Source organism: Ochlerotatus camptorhynchus, unplaced genomic scaffold (assembly GCF_037179485.1).
Source record: "Ochlerotatus camptorhynchus isolate MF236.1 unplaced genomic scaffold, CSIRO-AGI_Acam_v1.1 ptg000132l, whole genome shotgun sequence".
NCBI lineage: Eukaryota > Metazoa > Arthropoda > Insecta > Diptera > Culicidae > Ochlerotatus > Ochlerotatus camptorhynchus.
In genome coordinates, this window is record NW_027040622.1 from 1,683,768 (window position 1) to 1,707,196 (window position 23,429).

Consider the following 23,429-nt stretch of genomic DNA (forward strand, 5'->3'; position numbering starts at 1 on the left):
GAATTAGTGCGATGCTTTATGTTGTTGTTTCCCTTATCTCGTCGTTTTCCGAGTGCACTCTCGGTTGGGGATCAGTGAGTTCGTGGAATTTTGCATTTTAAATTTCGCTCATTGCTGTTTACTGGTTTAGCAGAGATGATTCTGAAGATGGAGTTGCAGGCGGGTCAAATTTTAACATTGCAGTGTTGAAAATCGAATTAATGGCCGCATGCGCTCGATCGAAGATTTACTGGATGGTGGTGAGTCATTTGAATGACGAGCAGAAGACCCGATATGGCAAGCCAATGCATGGCCCGGATTTTCAATGACGTTTATCTTCGCAATGCTCGTTCATTGCTTGTACATTCGTTTGGATTAAGAATTTTATTTTCGGTGCATCGCATTAAATCTTTCGCATTGCAGTCAATTTCGTACCAGTAGTGTGCGTGTGTGCTGCTATGGTTGAATGGCATTTACTACGGGGAATTTATGGTTTGTAATATAATGCAGTTTCAAAGTTTAGTGCATGGGTTTTGTTTATTACGACTGTGCACTTTCTTATTAGCATGCGACGTTTGACCTCTAGGAGCCGCCTCATGAATTCTTATTCTTCGACTTATCCCCCATTGCATGCTACCACAAACGGGCATTCCTCCGACTCAACTTCTGTTGCTTCCTTTCTCCACGTCAGAAACGATTAAACATCGAAAACAATCATCATCATCATCATCAACACTTTACCAGTCGTGGCATCAGGTCAGCAACTTCAAGGCCGCATCGAAAATTAGTTTACTATTATATTTCTTTCTTCGCCATCAGTAAGCGCCAATCCTCTCCAGCTCAAACTAGACCATTCGTTGCTGCTGCTTCAAAGTTATCCGAGTCACGATTTCTCCGCAAATTTTCCGTCATTTACTATATACCATATTTGATCAATAACGAGCCACGAGCCACGAGCTGCTGCCGTTACTACTCTCATTTTTCAAACGACTTCTAATGGCAATTTTTTTTTATTGGTTGCATCCGCATGCGGTATGCTTCAGTTCGAATGTGTATTTACATTCCAACTGACAGTAAGTACCCGCGATTGCCCGAGAGAACGCGGTGTTCGGAGGGGATTTGCTAGTTCTCACACGATCATCGGCTTGATTTTCCCACAAAGCATAAGATATTGGCTTGTGGCCCGCGACACAAAAGAAGGTGCGGGATAGTTGGCTAGGTCGCGCGATTAGTTCTAACCCGCGGCAGACATGAGGTTGTCCTTGGCGTGAGTTGAGCAAGCCGTTGTTGGTTGGTTTGCTATTATACATCTTTGTTCGGCTGTCAAATACACATGTTCGGTCATCTATTATTGGTATCATGGCATGCATGTTCTTCCCTCCCAGACATTCCATCATGAGTCGTGAGATAGCTGTATGTTTGGTTTGTTATTTTTCTGACAATAGTTGCTTACAATGGGTGTAATTATTTTGCAATGTAGGTAGGTTTCGTTGTCGTTTGAAATGGAATAGCTTGTTTTTCAATCTTGCAAGAACGCGTTTTCGAATCGATGGAAAAGTATTGTTATCATTATCGTTTTTATACTATGCAACATTCAAGTGTGATTGCACACTGCAGGAGCTTCTTAAATTTACATGCGATTTTTTCTCTGCCTTAGTTGAAACAAGCTTAAATTTTTAATTGAAAAGATTTTAAAATCCATCCATTTTCAGTCACCTATGATTTTTACCAGTTCATCTGGCAGCACGCGCAAAGCACAACATAAATCTTGTACTGTGTGGTTTTGAAATCCAACACTAGATTTTTTTGACAGCGAGAGAGCACGCAAATACACAGCAAAAAATAATTTTGATTTCACATCAAAGTGGATGCACTTCAATCGTGTCGAAAATATGGTGTAATATTACTAGCCAAAAAGGACAAAATTATCTTTAATACAGTTCATGAACTGATATTACACTGCTTTTTACTGTATTTGTTTATTTTTGTGGCCATCAAAATTAGATTGAGATTTTCGACATGATTGAAGTGCATCCTCTTGGACGTAATATTAAAATTTATTTTTTACTGTGTACGGTGTTACAAGACCACAGATTAAAAAGAAAACATTAGTTTGGTCCTGGAAAGTTTTCAAGGCTCTGCAACTTCGAAGAATGTTCAGTTAGGGTGGTGTATATTTTTCAAAATTGTTCGGGCGTATGTTTTCCTTCGTGGAAAATGATGATTGGGACTAACTAACTGACATATACAACATTTAGTTTATTTTCGTTAACATTTAAAGGTGGTAAGAGGTTTAAGTCCAATATAGCGAACGGTAAAACATTGCAAATAAAATATATGCATCTATCAGTAAATTAGAGACGAACTAGCCTAAGGCTAAAAATCTCTTTAATAAAGAATTTAAAAAATCTATCAGTAAACAAGTGATTTTTTACCCTGAATGGCAAAACTTTCGTCCGTTTTGCGATATCTGTACTGATTCTCGAGATAACGGTGAACGCGCAAGTGAAGCTACGCTTACATATTGGACTATTGCAATCATGCAGTGTTAGATGCAGAATGAGAGATATTGAGAGAAAATCTCTATATTTGTCTCTCAATATCTCAAATATCAATAGAGGTAAGGAAAGAAAGAAAATGAGAGAGGATGCTCTGGAATCTCTTTACAATAAACTCTCTCTCTCTCAATCGGAATTGAAGTGACCATCAAGTTAAGGACAATATCGAGATTTGTATGGGAAATGTGGTCGGAGTACCCTGAATTTCCACCGGGTTATAGATAATATTGTTTAAGAAAAAAGGATGGTTGATTGTATTTTAAATGCGATCTTTTTTTATTTAAATTTAATATACTCTTTTTGGATTAATTCGGGTCTGATCTGATTTCAGCGTAACATATTAATTGATTAATTAAATTTACTGCTCAACTTATGCTACCATTGAAATCATCAATTGTCCTTCTCATCAAGTTAGGAAGATTTTTTTTTAAATTTACATTTACAAGGTTTTAGAAACTATCATCATTTCCACTTATGTTACCATTGTAATCTTTGAATCTTGGCCTCTAAAGCAAATCTTCTGAAGGTCTCCAGTTTTGATGATCTCAAGCCTTTGAATTTGGTAGCTGCAAACCAGTGTATAGAAAAAAAAACTGCCATCATACATGTGATATGTAACCCTTTGTTTGTACCTTGGGGTCCCCAGGCAGTTTTTGCAATCTTGATTTTTCATTCAAACAATTTTATCTTCTTCATATGCCCTTTAGTTGAGAATTTTTATTTAATACACGTTTTGAAGGGGTTTCGCAAATAACTTTGCTTTATTTTTAAAGGTACAGACAAATGACTAAATGCAGTGCTAATTGGTCTTTCTATTGTAAATGACAATTTTCACGATATGGCAGCAGAAGCTATCACTTCAAATCTCTCAACAATATGATGAGCACCTCAATATTCTACATGGGAGCTGATAACAAAGTTAGCTTTTTGTTACTTGGTCAACATAGCAGCTTTCCTAGTGTTGCTGAATTACCCGAGCAAAGTAAAATAGCAACCTGATATCATCTTGAAAACAAGTCTTGTTATTTCAGATAACATTTTGTTTTCAGTTATTATCACATAACTAATTAAGTTATCAACCTCGACTAATTTTGTTATAAGGTGTTAATATGCAAGAATATGAAATGATGCAAGGTTAGTTCAAAACTTAAAATATTATCCGCATGGTACGAAAAAAAAAACACTGCCAATCATATTTCAGTTATCAGCGTAAGGCTTTAATACAAAATCGGTAAAATAATTTGAGATTTGTTGAAACAACTTGCATGGATGACAGGATATGTTATCAAGATGTTTTCAAATATAACTAAATCAGTTATTTTTTAGATACACAAGGAGTAATCTTTTGTTATGTTGGCTATTTATTCAACCATAATGATAACTTGTTCAGATATTAAATCTTGAATACCGGGTATCAGAAAAACATCAGGATTATTGAAGATTACAATGATAGCGTAAATTGGATCAAGGATAATTTCCAAACCCTAGCGAAAATATATATTTCGGTAAACCAAATCTGGAATAAACAATTGTTTAAAAATATTCGTGAAATAAGATCACATTTCAAATGCTGTCAACTCTTCTTCTCACTAACATGATATACTTTATAATTTGATGACCCAGGCTAAATAAACTTACACTTTACATTTCCAATACAAGTTTACAAAATTTATCACTGATATCCTCCCTATTTTGATGATCCCTTAACCTTAACACTCCAAACACGAGCCTCCGGTAAAATGTGTAACGGCTAATTGACAACGTTTGAAAAATCCTTGCTCAGCAATATATCAATAGATTTACATGATGTTTAAGATGTTTAAAATATATAGTTTCAAACGGTGACAATAGATTTGAAATTCGCCAATAAATGGCTGAACTATGATTTTTCAAACATTGAAATTTTGCCGTTACAAATTTAATCGAAGACATTGGGTTCGGAGTGTTAAATGCAGAATTAGAGAGAGTTTACTGTAATGAGATTTAGCTTGCCTCAACTTTTTTTAATTTTCTCTCTTCCCTTATCTCTCATTATCTCTCATTATCTCTCTTTATCTCTCTTTATCTCTCATGCTCTCTCATTCTGATACATATGCTGCATCTAGTACCGCAAGGATGCTGATTGTGGTATGTAGATCAATATGTAAGCGTAAGTCCGTATGCAGCGCGTTCATCATTATTAGGCTCTAATGTTGACCTATGGATCTAAGATTGGGCCCATCGCTAAAAATCTGCTATTTATCAATTTTATCTAGATGAACGCGTTATTGGGACGTTACTAATGGATATTTTTGGTCGCTATTGAAAATTTAGTCGATTGTTGAATTTATGTATGGGCCCAAATTAGGGACACTTAGGCCGACATTACCTGCATTTCCCCTATCTCGAGAACGAGTAAAGGTATCGCAAAATCACGTGTTTACTTAAAGATGTAGGTACATGTTTTATTTTAGAAAGTTCATCGTTCGTTATTTTGGAGTTAGGCCTCTTGCGCCACCTTTAAATGTTAATGAAAAAAGTCTATTTTTTATTTGTTCCATAATAAGCCTAAATAATCATTTTCCACATGGCAAAACATGTCCTTGATCGATTTTAAAAGATAAGCCTCACTGTAATGATCAGGGCTCCAGCAATTTTTTAAAAAATATCATAGCTTTCTGAGTAGAATTGGTAGGGATTTGGAATGCTGAAAAGAATAACTACACAATTCTGGTAAACATCCTAAGGGGCTTTAAGTAATTATGTTTGTATTTTTCCATACGTTAACGATTTACATAGTTCGAGATGCGTAACGACAAATATTAGACTTAAAGTGTTCATTTTATACGATAGATGAGGAGATGAGAGTATAGAGTTTATAGTTCCTTTAGAGTACGGCAGTGTGAAAATTGTATATAGAGAGTAGAAAGCGAGCAAAGGTCAATTTTGAGGAAGGCACGAATCGGGTTAATCATCTCCTTTACCAAACTCCCCTGCTAGGGAGGGATGGTGAGGGGTATTTCAATCAATCAGATTCAATCATACTATCATTGGTCGAAAGGTACAGTAGCAGAACCTACCCTTTTTCTTCTTCTTCTTCGTCTTCTTCTTCGCATTTCAAGCTTATTGCAAATCGCATATTAGCTTATTGCATGCTCTCAACTTAGTGTTCTAGATGCACTTCCACAGTTATTAATTGAGAGCTTTCGATGCCATTTTTGCATTGGTATAATTGTGTGGCAAGTCCAATCATACTTCTATGCCCAGGGAAGTCGAGAAATTTTTCAACCCGAAAAATTCCTAGACCGGACCGGGAATTGAACCCAGCCACCTCCAGCATGGCCTTGCTTTGTAGCTGTGCCTTTACCGACTGAGATAAGGGAGGCCCCAAAGAACCTACCCTACCCATGTTTTATCGGGATTTTCAATTTCCAAACCTATCGAATAGATGATTACGTCACATCGAAGGTACGTGAGCAAATCGGCGATCATCTCTTTTGCCAGTGGTGGCGGGGGTAAATACCCCTCATCATTCCTCCCCAAAAGGGGAGTTTGGTAAAGGAGATTATTAACCCGATTCGTGCCTTCCTCAAATTTGACCTTTGCTCGCTTTCTACTCTCTATATACAATTCTACACTGCCCTACGCTAACAGAACTATCAACTCTATACTTTCTTCTCCTCATCTATCGTATAAAATAAACACTTTAAGTCTAATATTTGTCGTTAAACCCTCCCCTTGGCTAGTTTTTGCACCTTGATGTTGGTGGGCGGGCTTAATTTCATGCTTTATAGTGGTGTGGTGGAGACGGTAGGTTTATGGCCAGTGTTGCTGGCCCATGCCGCGATAGAATGGCGCCATGGGCAGGCGATGGGGATTACTAAGCTTCTCCTCTCTGATAAACCACTGCATGAGATAACCAAAGATCTAGTCCAGCAGTGATAGTATCACACTTGTTACTCCCTTGTTTGAGAGCCGCGTCGTAGGCACTGACGTTTATTTGTTTATTTGTTTATTTGTTTATTTGTTATGGTTGCATCAACAGACTAGAAATAGTCCCAATGATGTGTTGTAAAAAAGTACAGATTATACAGACGACATACATATACTACAGTTACTACAGTTACAAACGAAAATAACTTGGAAAGCATTGTCAAGTTACTAAAAATTTATAAGTCTTAAATTTTACACTTAGCTGTTGGGTATCAAGCGCCTTCGGTCGGCAAAAAAGGCAGAGAATCTTCGGCGAAGCATATTCCGTGTCAAGTGGAAATCGAACATCGACGCTACTCGGTTGAACACTAGCTGCAAGCCGTAAATAGCGCTCCTTATGCTATAATTAGTTCGAAGAAGTGGAAGTCTCAGCATAAGACTGTTGCGTAGTGATCGAGGTTGAACATTAATGTTCACTTGTTGCAGAATTGCTTCGCAGTCAATTCTTCCTTGCAGAGTATCGGCGACGGTTAAGGCTCTGAAAACATCTCTTCGGATACGTAAGGGCTCGATATTGATCAATTGGCAGCGATTCTCGTAGCTTGGAAGACGAAGTGGGTATCTCCAAGGCAGCTTACGGAGCGCGAAGCGAAGAAAACGTCGTTGAACAGATTCAATTCGCTCGGCCCCATTATTGTAGTTCGGGCTCCAGACAGCAGAGCAGTATTCCAACGTAGATCGTACGAGAGAGCAATAGAGCGATTTCAAGCAGTAAATGTCAGTGAAGTTCTTAGTAATCTTGAAGACAAAGCCAAGCGTTCTGGACGCTTTGTCGACGACATACGATATATGGTGTGAGTATGTCAGCTTTGAGTCTAGAAAAACGCCTAAAGGCCGGCGCACAATAGATACGTTTTCGGGTTTTTTGACAGATAATGCATGAGCTAACTGTCAAAAAAACCCGAAAACGTATCTATTGTGCGCCGGCCTTAAGTCTTTCACGCAGTGCACCCGTTCGATAGTCGTGCCTAGTAGTTTGTAGTTGAAAATAATCGGTTGTTTCTTGCGTGAGAAAGTAATAACTGTACACTTAGCTGGGTTGACCACCAGTCGGTTTAGACTACACCAGTCAGCAAAGATGTCAATCTGATTTTGGAGAGAACGGCAGTCGGCGAGTGAGCGGATGCGCAGAAAAACTTTCAGATCGTCTGCAAACGATAATCGTGGCTCTGTGATAACATGGTGAACGTCGTCGAAGTAGAGGAGAAATACCAATGGTCCCAGATGGCTGCCCTGAGGTATACCGGACTTTGCGCAGAAGCTTGCTGAGCGACAAGTACCCAAAGTTACTGTCAATTGGCGCTCCGTGAGGTATGAACGAAACCATCTCAAAAGATTTCCACCGATCCCTAGCCTATCAAGCTTAGCGATCGCAATTTCGTGGTTCAGCTTATCGAAGGCTGCCGTAAGATCTGTGTAGATAACGTCCGTTTGGGTCCGAGCAATCAAACTGTCTGTGATGTAAGACGTTAGGCACAGCAGGTTCGTAGTTGTGGAACGCCCAGTTATGAATCCGTGTTGATCTGTATTTAGATATTGCCTGCAATGCGCATTTAGGGACTCTATGACAACCAATTCAAAAAGTTTTGATACAGCACTCAGCGATGTGATTCCCCGGTAGTTGTTTACGTCGCGTTTGCTTCCCTTTTTATGAACAGGAAACATATCCGCAGTCTTCCAGCAAGACGGAAAGATGCCGCTGGAAAGAGAGAGCTGGAATATGCGGCGCAGTGGATCTAAAAGACAAGTGATGTTCTTTTTAAGAATAATCGACGGAACACCATCGGGTCCAGCCTTAGTTGAAGTCTTAAGTTTAGATGCTGCTCTAGAAATCGTATCTGTAGTGGCTTCGACCATGCTGAGCGTTTGGTTGATCAAAGGAACATTACTGGCCGCGGAAGTAATGATATTAGCGGAGAGTTGCTCGGCTACAAACACACTAGCAAATTTGGCTGGGAACAGGTTGCAAATGTCTTGTTGATTTCCAGCAGTTTCACCATTAAAAATCATGGAAGAGGGTAAGCCGACTTCCCTGCGTTGCTCATTTACGAAGTTCCAGAAGGATTTCGGGTGTGATTTTAGCCGCCGTTGAATCCTCCTTTGATAGCGTTGAAAACAGAGACGACTTAACCGCTTATACTCGTGGTTGAGTCTGACATAGTAGCATTCCAGTGGCAGTGTGCGGAGTTTAGTAAATCTTCTGAGAGCAGCCTTCTTAGTTCTTTTCAACGAGCGAAGATCTTTCGTCATCCACGGGACGCGAGAGTCGATATGGATGATCTTTTTGGAAACGTGTCTGTCAATGACATATGCCAAGACGTGAGAAAAGGTTTGTGCAGCAATGTTGACGTCTACAGCATCTAGAATATGCTCCCAATCTAGATTAGACAGCACATGGACGATACTGAAATGGTCAGCTCTACGGAAGTCATATGACACAGCGTTTGGAGTGCTGGTGAAATCATGGACAATATTATTTTCGATCACGATAACTAAAGCAGGGTGATGATGCACCAATGACATTTATATAAGGTCTGGGCCAACAGGCAGCTTGCTGGTGTTAGAAGCAAAAATGTTGTAAACATTGCTGAACATCTGCGAACAGATAGATATACGTCACTGCCAACATACTGAGAACAGATAGATATACGTCACTGCCAACAGCTGTTTCGTGTAAAAAGATAAACATTGCAATATAATACGAACACCACTAACCATTTGCACATTTCACTAACACCAATAAGCCCTTTGGCCCAGACCTTATATAAACGTCATTGATGATGCACTACCTTGACTAAAGGTTCGGGTGCCGTGGAGAGGAAAGGAGCTGTATCACGAGCACTCACAAAGCAGAGATCCAGGGTGCGGTTGTTTTCATTCAACAGGCCATTGATTTGTGACAGAATTGCGGTACTATAACTGTCCGTTGTTTAACGTTGGGTTCGATACTGGCGGGTTTTGCCGCAAATCAATCTTATTTTATTTATGTTTACGCATATAGATTTATTTGGGTTTGCAAGGGAATTATACTATTGAAATATTTCAGAAAGTGTTGTTTTCATTGAGGTATTTCTCAGAGAACAATATTAAACACCATTTTTGTACATGGTATTGTAACTAATCTTATATGTGCTTCATTTTGATTTGGGATAAGTGTTTGAACTATGGCTGAACTATATTCAATCGGATTACTACGCGGATGTATCTACGCGCACACGTCACAGAATTTTTCCCATAACTACCTTGAAACAATACAAACGGAATCCAGTGTTCAAGCTGCCAACATAGGCTAGTCCTTCTGCTGCATTGTCAAAGATAGAAGCAGCTCCAGCTTGATACCCATTTAAAAAATGTCCTTAAGCATCTCCAACTTTATTCCAAGGGATTCTGACCAGAATTCCAGGGCAATTCTGAAATGAATTCGATTGAAGAAGATATAAAGTTCTGAATTGATTTCCTCTGTAATTCTTAGAAGGGACATTACTACACACTTAGATTTTTTGCTGAGATGAGCACCGCAGTTGATATTAGATTCACATTGCGAATTGATGATTATAATGAAAAATTGAGGCACAGAAATGTTCATAGCTTCGGACTTCAATAAGTTTTGACAATTTTAGGATAGTCAATTTTAAAAATTTAGGATTAGGAACTTTTGCAACAACACAAACATAGTCTTTGGGACCTAGACAGCATTTCTAGATCAAAGTATGAAAAAAATCTTATTTCTCTGGAAAAAGTAAAATTTTCCAAGATGGAAAAATCACGTAGAGAACATTGCATGTTTTTTATCTTTATTATAGAAATGTTCAGACGAAGACTAGTTCATCTCTTGAACGTTGCATGCATATACCTATATAAAAATTTCGTAGTTTGTACCTTGGAATTCATCTCTGAAATATATTGGTGTAATTCATATGTAGAATATGTATTTCTTCCTTAACCTTTTTCATATAAATTTCCATGATAATTCTGAAAATCTTTTCCACACTAGCTTTGAAAAGTTTCCAAGTTCCAGAATCTTACTTTCTAGCACCACGATACTTTTTTACCTAGAAAAGTAGTGTATTTGTTGTGAAAAAGTTACTTCGCCAACTATTTTTTTTTGAGAAATAGTGATTTTAATGACTTTTTGGTATAAAATTCCGGCTGCATGTAAAAAAAGTTTTTTTTATATATATAGAGAGATTAAAACAGAATTTCTTTCAAAATTTCATAAAGCAGCAATGCTATGCTTTCGTTGAAATTAACAACAAAAATGTTATACTTAGTAGATAAACTTAAGGTTCACATTGCTTTCTATAGAAGTTTAACTACTTCAGACGAATATTTCAAAAATAAAACCATGCTGTTGAACGGTAAGTTTAAAGCAATTTTTAATTAGAAATTTATTAAAGCACTTTCGAACTAACATCGTTACCTTTATAGCTCATATCCTAGCACATTTCCGTTGCTACCATCTCTTCCATCCAATCAAGTACCCACTACTGCTTTCAAGGAACTTAACGGAAAAAAACAGAGTATCCTCCCATTTCCCGGCGCTGTCAACGATGTCATTCCACACGGATGGCGATACACTGCCCTTATGGGTGAGCAAATCCGCTAGGCAGCAGAAGCTACACAAATTGCACGAGACAATTTAAGCCCGTTGCAACCACCACGAAGAAACAGTATCATCTTGATTGTGCACAGCCGTTGTCGTCGCCTTTCCATAAAATACCAACATGTGCTTTTATGTATGCCCATCGAATCCTAGTGGTTGTCAGATTGAAGCGGGTAAAATTTCAATATTTGCTACAAATCGAAATTGATGGTCCGATTTCAGATGATAACAACGGTAGGGTCGGAACGATTTGAACCAGTTTATAGGAAAATTTTGGCACCACAAGAAGCGTCCTCTGTGCCAAGAAAATTTCAATACGGTGTCATTTCGGGTACATGCTGTGTATTGCGTTGCCAAGTGAACGTCGTCGTCGCCACCGTCAAGCAAACGGGAAGTTACAATGGGTGTTCCGTGCTTAGCTTACAAGGGAGAGATGCTTTAAAACATAAACCTGCTTTGTGCCTAACAACATAAAAATGCGTATAGATATAGAAGGGGAACCAGCAGTGAGAGCATTCATTGATACGGACGAGCATACGGTGGTGCTTTACTGGTTTCGAAAATATAAATTTCTCTCTGATGAAAGTTTCCGCTGCAACTGCCACGATTTTGTTGCGAAGATGATTTGTGAATTAGTGAATTGAGGAAGCTATCAAATATAAATCTGATAATTCATCAAGACACATCCATAAACATTATCAAACAATTAGTCCACAGACGCCCCTTGCTTATAGCTGTTTAAAGCCGATTTTCCAGTTGTCGAATTACGTCAAGGTCTTGCGATCGTGGTAATGGAAAATCCTTTCCACCTGACCGCGTTCTAGCCATTATTAGCGACCAAGCAAAACTCGTTCTTAGTGGCTATAAACAGGAAGTCATATCCATCAACTCCTCTAGCCGCGTGTATGTGCACAGAAGTGTATCAGAAGCTTTCACTACTTCGGTTGGGTACAAATCAAGGAACTCAGTCGCAAACAAATCATTAAAATTCAGCAACGAAACGATCAAGTAGGTCCAATTAATGAAATTAATTGAAATGCTCTAAAATACGAAAACGATTAAAGTTAGCATACGGATGAGTTTGGCTAAGTTTAAATGGATTTATTTTGATGGTAGTATAGAACTTAAGATATTTACAAAAACCTGTGAATGGTCATCAACAAGCCACCCTAGAATCAATTGCAGTAATCGAGCACCCATCGCCCAAGCGTTCTAACCCGCAGAGTTTTCAAACTTAATAGACGAAACTACACTCTTAGAAATAACTAATTTTACACGTGACGGAATCCATATTTGACATAAAAGATGAGACGTAAACAAACATGTCATGTAAAATTAAGTGCTCCGAAACTGAAAAGTTCGTTACTCGACGAAAAGTACGTTTGATTGAGTTGAATTGCGCGTCTGTTATGACTCAATTTCATGTCCAAATTGACGCTCGTATATGTCAGTCTCAGAGCACCTAAATTTACATGATTTTTTCTAAGTGTGTAGTGTTTTGCTCCACCGTCGTCCGTCGTCGTCATCATCATAGGGGGCCCCTTCTCTGTTTTGCTTGTTGGTTGGTATGAAATCAAATGCACGTCATGGATCGTTGCACTTCAGCAAGCACTCTCTTCCTCTCTGGCGCTGCAGTCAGTGGCACGGTACCTACCTATACCTGCAGTGTAATACACCCAACAATAACAGCAATAACCGTCCATATCGGTGCAGGCGTACGCGTGGAAAAACGAAACTTCAGCACTCATGGCTGCGCCGGTTGGCACCGCGATGCCAGAAAATTTTGAACCTCGATCGCACGTTGATCACGAAATAAGATCTTAGAGATAGAGTTTGCCGCAAGTGATTCGAAACTTGTGCACCAATCTACGCTGCAGTGAGAGACAAACCCTTGAAAGTATTATGAAAAAAAACAACATCTCAATGTTCGTCTAGAGGTGCAAACCAATCATTGCATTAACTAGCTTGCAAGCTACATAAGATTAGCACGATCATTGACAATGGACTATTTTTGATAGTCAATACTACACACAATAAAAACGGAAAATACATCGGCTGTAAGTTAGATATTCTGCTATTATTTGTGTGTGTTTTATACTATAATTGTAATCCCAAGTAACTAATAAGCCCGTTAGTTCGCCTTACATTTCAATAAAGCGAACTAAGAAGCATGATGGTTATTTACTTGGGATGGTATTTCTTGCAACAGACTGTAACTACTACAATAGATCAAATTACTGAATTCCTGTTAATGAAATCGACAAATTTTAATTTTTATCATTAAATGGGGTTGACAGAAGCCCATCGCGGCAAAAATTCTAAGTATTTATACAACATGCTTTCCTAATTCTTACTTAAAAAAATGTTATGTTTGTAACCTGGGTAAAGCTGTGAAATTATATGTTCTCCAAAATACAGAGGAAATAGGCTGAAATGGCAAAAAAAAATCCAAAGGCTCTGCGGCGTATGAAACTACATGAATATAAGTGAGACAGAAAACATCTAAGATTTTTCCATCCTTCAAGATGATAATTTTTGGCTTCAACCTTTAAAATTTGTATAAATATGCATCTTACTTTTATAACACCACAACGAAACATGAAAGATTCCAAATTGGTTTTATAATGATTGACATTTTCTTCATTATTTCTATACATTAATTCAACTGAAAACGTGTAGGTTGTCACAAAGAAGTGTAAATGATAATTCACATGACGTTCTAGACTTTTCGAAACATATACTATATATGACGAACCAAACGCAATTGCTCTAGAATATAATTTTCTTGCCATTAACGAGAACATCAGTAAGCTTAAGTTAGCGATCTTTCGAAATTAGTCTAGTTATGATGTTACAAATCTAACACGCCAAAAACCCGTATTCAAATCTTCTGCTCAACCGTTTTTTTAAATATGTTTTGCCGCTCAAATTTATTGGTTATTATGATATTTTCTTAAACATACTGTAAGACCATAATCTACTTTTACAAGCTACTCCTCTCGCTTGATTTTCTACCATTTGTGAGAACCTGATGGATAGTAAAACATGGTTTACCAACAATCGGACTTCGTCTACAAGAGAAGCTACAAATCTATCACGCCGTATACCTGATTTCCAATCCCATGCTTGGTTATGTCTTATTTTGGTTTTGGAGAATACTCTTTGGTCATTTTATTTTATTGGTTTACGATGCTGTTCAAAATATGTTTTATGATCAAGGATTTGTTTTATAACGCTTCGAAACTTTTTCGGTTGTATAAAAATATGGAATGAAGTACCGTAAACGGGGTTACATTAATATTTTTTTAAATTATATTCTAAATATTTATTACAGCAGTGAATGTTTTTCAAATTTAAATTTTTTAAAACAGGTACTGAGGATCCTAGAGTCAATTCGTTAGTAATATTCTTACAGCAATTAAAGCATTTGCACTATTATTTTTTTTAGTTTTGTGACCGAAAATCAGTATTTTGATTTGGGGTTACTTTGATAATGCTCGACGAATGTAGAAAGCAATGCGTGAAACTCCAATAAATTACTTCAAGAAACATGATACTTTGAATCAGTATATATTCAGAAAAATGTATAAGCAATAAGAAGACAACATTGAATTTGTGATGGCTATATCGTAAATACATCTCAAAAGTGATAATTTGAGGCGAAAAACAAGAAAATTTGTTTTTTATATGTTTGTATAATATGTAACACTTCTTCTTCTTATTCGCATTTCAAGCTTATTGCTTAGTGCATATTAGCTTTTTGTGTGCTCTCAACTTAGTGTTCTAAAATGCACTTCCACAGTTATTAATTGAGAGCTTTCGATGAAAATACCAATGCATGAATTTGTATATTGTGTGGCAAGCACAATGATACTCTATGCCCAGAGAAGTCGAGAAAATTTCCAACCCGAAAGATTCCCTCGACCGGACCGGGAATCGATCCCGCCGCCTCCGGCTTGGTAATACCGTGCCTTTACTGACTAGGCTATGAGGCCCCTGTATATATGTATGCAACACATGCTATATAAAAACTATATACGATATCAACGGAAATACCGTAAGCTACAATATGGAACCAATGTTTCCAATTCGGAAAACGCGCAGAGAGTAAATTTAATCATTACAATCAAAGTTATCCGCATTATCAACGATACTCCGTATTACGGTACATTCAAATCGAATATGTCATTTTGTAGTATTTTAAACACCTTTATTGCAAGTTGTGTTGCTTGAGTATTTTCCGTAAAGCAGTGTTTTCTACATATTTTTCGATTAATATGCGTTTATACCACAGTTCATATAGTATAGGACATTGCAGGGTACATCAAATTGGGGATTATGGGCTAAAGTGGATCCACGGGTCCAATTTTTTAATGGCTTAACATGGTGAACGTTGAGATTTTTTGGTGAACTGCTCGCAGAAAAGACAAAATAATTTTAGGAATTCTAATGTATTTTGAGGTTAAATCAGCTAAAATTTAAATGTTGTCTTATTTTAATAAGTTCTCATGTTTTAATATTTTTTGTCTACATGTATTTAGTGACCATAAATCAGGCTTGCTGGCGCCTCACTCGCGAGTGTGACTGGAGCCTCACTCGCGAGTGTGAAATGAACTGAGCGTAGCATTTTTCTGAGGAGTAGAATGCCTAGTGCCAAATCATTCCACTGAGCTTCAGAGAACTTCCTCTCGCTGAAGTTCACTCTTCCTCTCTATCGAAGAGTTTTTGTTTACTTCTTCCATATTCCTGCCGCCACTCACTTGAAATGAGGGCTGGCTAAACTCGCAGGATAAGAGTGTTTTAAAACCTCCAGTGAGTTTGAGGAGTTTCAGCAAGCCTGCCTTAAATCCACAATTAAAGTACCGGCAACACTGCTCATTGAGTCTATTACTTTATATACAGTCAAACTCCTATAGTACGGTTAATAGGGAATGCACAATGTAAACCGGCATTAACGAATACAAGTGCCATATGCCACGCGGTCCTCCGAAAGACTCAGAACATCTGTAAAAGTCGTCAATTTATGAAACTGATCCTAGAGCTCCATGATTTTTTCGAAACCATTCATAGACGTCTTATTACAATTAATTTGGAGTTATAACCGGAATTTGGATGGTCCTCCGGAATATCCGGAACATCGGTAAAAGCGTCAATTAATAAAACTGATCCTAGAGCTCCGTGTTTTTTTTTAAACCACTCATAGACGTCTTATTAGAATAAATTCGGAGTTGTGACCGAAATATGAACTATGGAGACTACGGGATGGTCCACTAGAAGATCCGGAACATCCGTAAAAGAGGAAAATTAATTAAATTGATCCTAGAGTTCTGTGATTTTTTCAAAACCACTCATTAACGTTTTATAAGACCGAATTTGGGTGTTGTGATCGAAATATGGACCCTGGGGACCACATAATGGTCGACTGAAAGATCCAGAACATCCGTAAAAGTGCCAAATAAATGAAACTGATCCTGTAGCTACGTGGTTTTTTCGAAGCCACTCATAGACATCTTATCAGAATTAATTCGAAGTTGTGATTGGAATATGAACCCTGGGGACCACGGAATGGTTTACCAGTAGATCCGGAACATCGATAAAAGCAGGCTTCCGGAAATCTCACGCGTACACAAATGCGACAGCGAGTTGTGAGATGGAGCGTCGCATGACTATCAAATCCATGGTGTGCTACATTAATTGTACAAAAGAGATACCAGAACGATGCGCGCGACAAGCTACACGCTCTCAACAAATTCAACAATTTGTGTGGTTTACATGCATAACTTATCAAGTGACACAGATGCGTCTTTTCAACTTTAATTCCTTTGAAATTTCAATTATTATTAATTACAATTCCTAGTCCTATCAGGCCTGTTTTAAGAATGACCACCTTGGTGGGATTGGTTTGTTTTAAATTTGAAAAAGGAGACTACTTATAACTACTATTTACAACTATAACTAACCTACAACTACTATATACACCTAATCTACTATATACAAATTGTTTATCAAAGCATGTTCTGATAAAATACATTTTTGTGCAAATTTAGTCTTAATTTCGTTAATTCGGGAATCTATTTTGGAAATGCCTGCCTCTTCATGTAAATTTGTTATTCTAGTGTCGAAAGGACGATCAAGAACCATCCTCAGCACTCTATTCTGAGCGATTTGGATTTTGTTCCTGTGAGTCTGTGCACATGATTCCCACACCGGAGCTGCATATTTAGATGATCGCAGGTGCTATGATTTGTTTGTAGACAGCCAGTTTGTTCACCCTTGAGAGGCGGGATCTGCGGCAAATCAGCGGTTACTGACACCTAACCAAGGTAGAACACTTGACTACAGTTTTCTCTACATGCGAACGGAAGAGGAGCTTTTCATCGAACAACATCCCGAGATAGGTAACTTCGGTAGACCACTCAACCCTTGTGCCATCCATGATTACAGTACAAGATGGAGCCGGTTTTAGTTTGGGCGATTGCCGATGGAGGAACATGATCGCTTGTGTTTTGGAGGCATTGATTTTGATTTTCCACGTGGTGGCATAATCAGCAAAGGCGTTAAGGCATCGTTGAAGTTTGTTCGTTATTTCGCGAGGCATCCTTCCTTTGACGGCTATTGCGGTATCATCTGCGAACAGGAAGAACACGCAACCGTCACCGAGGGGAGGAATGTCGGAAGTATAAATACTGTAAAGCAAGGGGCCCAGCAGACTACCTTGCGGGTCTCCTGCTGGGATAGAAAACGTGTCTGAAAGACAACCATTCAACGATACCTTAAACGACCTTTGCTGGAGGTAGTTACGGGTGATTTTAACCAGATGTAATGGGAAGTTGAAGTTAAAAAGCTTGTACACAAGTCCGTCATGCCAAACATTGTCAAACGCCTTCTCAACGTCTAACAAGGCCATGGCTGTGGACTTGGATACAGCTTTGTTACTTCGGATGTTATTCATCACCCGCACTAACTGTTCCGGAAGGAGAATGTTGTTTTCCTCGACAAACTTGTGCAAACGATTGAGAATCAGTTTCTCGAACAATTTGCTCAGCGCTGAAAGGAGGCTGATTGGTCTGTAGCTTGAAGGCAATGTTGGATCCTTACTGGGCTTGCGGATTGGTATGATTTTTGCTACTTTCCAGATGCTTGGAAAGTAGTGCAGTTCCAAGCATCTGTTGAAGATAGCGGTTAGAAGAGACTGCACTTTCATGCTGAGTCTCCTCAAGATCAAGTTGAATATACCGTCAAACCCGGGAGCCTTCATGTTCTTGGTGCATTTCAGCGCTGAGCAAATCTGTTGTACTGTAATTATATCCGCCGGTGGCACGACACAAGGGGAGGCATCAAGGTTTTGTACGCATTGCGCAACCTGATCTTCGAGCGGACTTTGGATAGTCGAGCCAAGCAAATGCGATGAAGCGACATGCTTGCCGATCGCATTTGCTTTCTCCTGTGGGGTGATTAAAAGCCGATCGTCATCATTTTCGACTTTGAGAGGTGGAACGGGTTTGGGATGATTTTTCAGGACCTTGGCTACCTTCCAGAATGGTCTGGAGCGGTCGTCCAGATTCTGGACAACACACCCGAAACTTTCATTTCGGAGTGCGTCCATTCTGGAAGCAATCTGCCTGTTCAGATCGGCCATTTCACATTTTTTGCCCAGATCTCCAGTCCTCTGAAACTGGCGTCTACGAACATTTCTCAGACGAATCAAAAGGTGGGTGTGGGGATCAATGGCAATAAACTTACCCCTCACAGGAACTCGTCGGACGCACGCCTCGTCAGCCACGGTTATGGCTTGGTGGAGTCCTTCCAATGCTCGGTCGATGTTCTCCACGGTATCAAGCGGCGGGTTGTCGATGATGTGCCTGTCTACCACGCGTCCAAACTGGGCCCAGTTTACGCGATGGTAGTCCTTGCGCAGGCTTAAAGCAGGAGCCACGTTACAGCCCAGTTCAGCCACCACCGGGTGGTGGTTGGAGCTGAGTTCGTTCAAGGCTACCGGCTTGGACAAGCCGATATTTGTCAGGAACAGGTCTAGCGTCGATGGGTTGCCCGCCGGTGAGATAAATGTTGGTTCATCCGAAAACCAAACGGAGTACAGCCCATGCTGTGAGTGGTCGAACAGTAGACGACCGTTCTGGTTCTGCTGGTAGTTGCGCCAGGCCTCATGGCGAGCATTCAGATCTCCTCCAACTACGAAGCGGGAACCGGTACGGGTGATGGTGGACAGGTCCTTCTTGAATTTAGCCGTTAGTCCACTGCTGGCGGCACACTGTCGAGGGCAGTAGACGGCGATGAACTGAACGTATCCAGCCGACGACTCCACCTCCACACCAAGGGCCTCGATGATAGAAGTGCGGATATGGGACAGAGTGTGGTATTTTATTCCTTTCTTGACGACGACCGCAACACCACCCCCCCCTGGAGCTGGTGCGATCAAGCCGGATAATTTTGTGGTCAGGCAACCAGAAGCTGTCGCCGGACTTTAGATGGGTTTCGGTTAGAAGACCCACGTCGATGCTATGCTTGCGGAGGAAGTCGGCAAGGTCAATCTGCTTAGCTCTTACAGAGCAAGCGTTCCAGGTAGCGATGGTTAGCGGTTTAGACACCATATTGGATGATGAACTTACCGAGTACTTGGATCTGTTCGGGCTTATTGCGGTACTTACGTAGAGCACCGGTCATGTTGATAAAAATCTCCATCAGTTCATCTGCTGAGAACAGATCGGGATTGTTTGTTTGAGCTGTTGGTTGCCTCCAGAATTCAGGGGGGATAAAGAGCTTTGTCCAGCAGAAGATCCAGACGTTTCTTGAGGGGGCGCGGATCGCACCCTGGGATTCGCTTGTCCATGAAGAGGTGGAAAGTCCTCCTTCCTGAAAGCCGGGGCCTTATCCTTCCTTCGTGCTGGTTGATTGTTGGTGGACGCTTGATTTCGGATGCGCTTGAAGTCCTCGCGTTTAGGGCATTGTTTATTGGATCCTTGGTGAGCACCACCACAGTTGGCGTTTTTGGACGCTACAGCTTCATCCGCAGCACATTCGGAGGTGGCATGGTCTTGAGCGCAATTTCCGCAGCGTGGCTTAATGTTGCAGTTGCGGGTACCGTGTCCGAAGTTCAGACACCGCTGGCACTGAGTCACATCGCGATGGCCGCCACGGTATGGCTCCCAGCGAACGATGATGGAATTGATGGACCGGATGGTTTTCAGTGCGTTGAGCGTTACCGTTCCCTTCTGGAAGTGTACCAGGAAAAGGCTATCCGGATACGCCTTCACATTCTCGTCTCTTCTTGTCATTCGATACACGGCACTTGGGGCCAGCTTGTACCGGTCCCTGATTTCATGTTCGATAAACTTCGGGTCGAAATTTGGTAGGCCCCTGATGACGACCTTGAACGGTTTTTCACCGGGGATATCGTGGGTGAAGAATTCCACCTTGGAAGTCCTCAGGTGGGCGATGACCAAGTCATATTCCGCTTTGGTACGGAGCACCACCTTGGTGCCGACTCTGCCCAATTTGAATTCGGCTTTGACGCCCAGCGACGCCAGATCCGCGATGAGCTCGTTGAGATGGGCATTTTTCACTACCAGCGGAGGTAGCTTCACTCTTGCCGCGCTCATGTCGGCAGCATTTTCTTTATCGGCAGCGTCACCGAAATCTCCGTTCGTCACAGAGGCGTCGTCTCGACCAATCGTGCCATCGGACTGGCCTCGATTCTTCTTCCTCTTCTTGCTGCGTTTTTCCAACACAGCTGGCTGGATATTCCCATCCATGGGGAGAACAGCAAACCTGTTCGAGGTAGGCACACCGGTGCTTCCTTCACCGGGGTTCTGGACCTTCGCCGGGCTTCGCGACCGATGCTTCCCCATTTCGGGGCACACACACACGCACGACAAACCGCGAAAGAGAGCGCGAACACTATCGCCACGAACTTTTCAAACAACTCGAGAGAGCGAGCTAACACCGAACTGAACTGCTTGACGATCAAGCAGAGAATGTTGTGAGAGACGGTGAAACATATCTGGTGCCTCTATATATGCAATTATTTGAACATACAAAGTCCATCCTATTTGACATATTCTGCACAAAAGAAACTTTCTGCTCCGCCCCATTCATAAAAAACTGCGGGAAATCCTATCAGGTTCTGAACCTGAAAAGATATAAAACAGCGCTGCTGTCATGCTTTTGCTCATTGTCGCTTCGGACGGCGTGGCACTTGGTCCTGCAGTAAGCAGGACCAAATCAGCGGCTAAAGGTGGATCGCGGCGTGACCACAATGAGGAAAAGTAATATATGTAAACCCCCTCCGCCTTTCACATTAACCCCTCCCCCTCTCCCCTTCACAACAATCTCTCCCCCCCCCCTCATCAACCTCTCCTACCCCCCCCCCCATCAACAACCTCTCCTAACCCCCCCCATTCATAAATAACCTTTCCTACCCCCCCCCCCCCTCAACAAGCTCTCCTAACCCCCCCCCCCCAATCAACAACCTCTCCTAACCCCCCCCCCCCCCAACAATAACCCGAAAAAGACATAGACTTTGACGATCTCTTTTTTCCGGGAAATATATTTTAAACAAATCACAATCATTAGTAAAAACAGAAGTTTTTCCCTTAATTTCTTCCCACACCAAAACTTTCAAACTTTAACAAAAATTGCTTGAAAGACATATTCAATGATATTAAGTTGGTGAATTACACACCAGGACTTTCAAGTAGTTCTGAAAACCTCAGAATAGTCCATTCCATATTCAACGGAGATTTTCATTGAAATATTCCTCAAAATTTTGGTAAAGCTATCCTCAGAATTCAATTTTCTTTTAGTTTTCCTTGGAATAACCTTGAAATTCTCCACAAATAGAAACCCTTTGGAAATATTCTCCGAATATTCATTGAATTCATTTTGGATATCCTTTTCAATCTCACTCCTTCCCTTGGAATTCTACTCACATTGAAAGTCTCCTAAGAATTCATTGGCTTTCTCCAAAAAATTCCTTAGATTTATTCCCATAATTTGTTTGGTAAACTCTCCTGAATTCATTTTCCGAATTTTTTTGAAAATGCCCTGGAGTTATTCTCAAATTTAATTGTAATCCTCTTTTTAGTATTCAAAATCTTTCCAAGGACTTATGAAATTATGCTTAGAATGCCCTTGAAATTTTCCTCTGAAGCTCACAGGAGTTGTGCTCCTCAGAAATTCCTAAGAGTTTTCATTAAAATTTACTCTTAGGTCACTCTTTAGTCACTATTTTCACAACTATAAGTCACTATTTGGTCACTTATTTCATCAACATGGTCTCTAAAATCACTATTTTTAACAGCAGTGGTTGCTTCCAGCCCTGTTATTTGAAATGTCTCATAATACCAATCCAATAACTCTCTTAGGTGTTATTGTCTTAAAACTGTATGATGACATTTTGTTATTTTGGTATTTATTTGATATTTTGCCAAATATTTCGATAACTAAATAATATCAAATCAAGGTTTGAGCATACAAAAATAAGCTATCATATCTAATTTAATATTATTATACATTCATATGTTCTTCGTTAGTCATCGGTTTTTCCTCGGGAAGCTTGCCCTCCGAAAAAAAATTGGTTAAATTTTTTTAAAATGTTGGAAAAGGTATCGAAAATATAAAATAGTCAGTTACTTTCTTCAATTCTAAAGCACATTTAAGTGTATTTTTCTACTATATCATGGTAAAAAGTTGAACTTTAACACCGCAAAAATCAACCTTTCGAGCCTTCTTTTCATGATGAGATAGAAACATTTGTTTACATCGTATTTTAAGAATCTAAGAGAGGAACTGGTTTTATTTGATTTTTTTCATTTTTTAAAATCAAAACGTGCCAGATATTTTTTTTTGTTAAACTGTTGTTTCATGCAAAAATCTAGTGTTTGTCTCTTGATATTTTAAAAATTGCACCATCATGATGACTTTTCAAGTCATTTAAAGATCGTTGAACTTACTCAATTATATCCTCAAGCTAAACACCCTAAAATCTTTCCCATGAATTCGGTTCACAATCTGTTTAAGAATTCTTAACACGTATAAATCGAATTTGTTCGAATTACTACAATACGGTTATCTTCTGCCTATACAACAACAAACGATCATCAAAGCTCTTGATATTATCTCCATTCTAGTTTTTGCGGTTACCAAAAAAAAAAGTCATCCATTGGCCGTAGGCCGAAATCTTGTCCACCAGACCAGAATCGCGCCTGACGCCATCACCAGCCACTCTCGTGCCTGAACCAAACCCATCCCATTCCATCGATTGATCCACACACAAAATCGTACGTGCCAAACGACACACA

General features: G+C 39.8%; 1 protein-coding gene across 1 annotated transcript in view; it reads left to right on the forward strand.

The window, feature by feature from the left end:
* Window positions 1-23,429, forward strand: part of LOC135700317 (uncharacterized) — a 405,673-nt gene that overhangs the window by 23,822 nt on the left and 358,422 nt on the right. The gene's annotated exons all lie outside the window — the stretch shown is intronic.